Below are 2,065 nucleotides of genomic sequence, written 5' to 3' on the forward strand. Positions count from 1 at the left end.
CTCGCTTCATTTAAAGTTAAATTTCATGGCTATATCTGTATTTTGGTTAAATATATTAATTATAAAAATACTAACACAACCTTATTATATATATATATATATATATATATATATATATATATATATATATATATATATATATATATATATATATATATATATATATATATATATAGTATATATATATATATATATATATATATATATATATATATATATATATATATATATATATATATATATATATAACACAACCTTATTATATATATATACATATATATATATATATATATATATATATATATATATATATATATATATATTTATATATATATATATATATATATATATATATATATATATATATATATATATATATATATATATACATGTTGTTTATATTATATATTATATTTATAAATTTTATGGTATTTTATATATATATAATGTATATACATATAATATATATACATATATATAATGTAAATATATATATATATATATATATATATATATATATATATATATATATATATATAATATAAATATAATTTCATACATGATGTTTATATTTTATATTACATATTTTATATTATATTTATAAATTTTGTGGTATTTTTATAATTAATATATTAGTATATATATCTATATATATTATATATCGTTTTTTTATTTTATTTCAGATTGTGTATATATTTTATTGTACAGATTGTATAAAATATATTTTATTGACTAATAAATAGACACACTTAGAAAAGTTTGTCATTATTGTCTTGATCTTACTCGTTCAATACGATGCTACTATTGCTGCTTTATATAATAAGTAGGGATAAGACTGAGATTTTTGGAAAACAATTTCCGCTAAAGTGCGCAATCCAAAGGCATTGTAGAAATTCACGGTATTATAACGTTACTTATAAACTCCTGTACTATACCGTTGATTTACGGTACAGAAACAGAATAGATTCACGGTAGAAAAACGGAAATTGAATTATAAATTCACGGTATTGTACCGTAAATGTTTTCCGTTTCTCTACTGTGAAATCACGGTATAGTACTGGCGTTTATGGGTCACGGTATAATACCGTGAATTTCATGGTAAAGTTTTACAGTGTATATATATATATATATATATATATATATATATATATATATATATATATATATATATATATATATATATATATATATATATATATATATATATATACGCACAATCCTTATTGTATTAGGAGCAATATAAAAAGGTGGTAGGACGGTTTATAATTTATAAATAGGTGACAGGATGTCAACCTGCCTCACTTGTACATAGTTATACATAAAACACGCAACTATTTGAAAGCTAATAATCTCTTTTTCACTCAACATATAACTTGCAATATATTTATATAAAAAGAATTAAATTGTTTTAGTCATAATACTTTTACTAAATTTGTGGCTAAAAAAATATTCATTTGTATTTTTCTAAGCCGATGTCTGAAACTCTAAAGACCAGAGTTAAGGAGCAACTTCGTTGCTGCACATTGCTTTTAAGACCTCTGTTCTTGTAGAAGATTTGCGTTTTCGCCGCTTGTTGGTCTGATGTTTTTCACGAATATCTCTAGCATAGAAAATGCTTCTTACCTTTGTGAACAAAACAAGTATACTTTCAAGAAGAGAAAAAAATATTTCTTTATCAATCTGCAATTCAGTACTGTAACATATTTTTTAAGTTACTTATACAGGGTGACCAGAAAAAACGGAGACAAACATTTTTCATGATTTTTTATAAAACCAACAAAAATTAAGTAAAACAACGATGAATAACAACAACATGGACCTTCCGCAATAATATACTCAGCCGGTTTCGAAGTGGCTTCCTCCCGCGGCGATACATAAGCTCAAACGCGTCTTGAAATATTCAGCGATGGGCCGCAGGTCTTCTGGCGACAATCAATCCATCCCGGCGTAGCGATTGCTTCAGCATCTCCAAACTTATGCGGCGTGTAGCAAAGGCCCTGGGCTCCAAAATTGACCACACGCTGTAATCCGTCGGGTTGAGATCCGGCGAGTAGGGCGGCCATTC

The sequence above is a fragment of the Hydra vulgaris genome, chromosome 08, assembly GCF_038396675.1.
Source record: "Hydra vulgaris chromosome 08, alternate assembly HydraT2T_AEP".
Taxonomy (NCBI): domain Eukaryota; kingdom Metazoa; phylum Cnidaria; class Hydrozoa; order Anthoathecata; family Hydridae; genus Hydra; species Hydra vulgaris.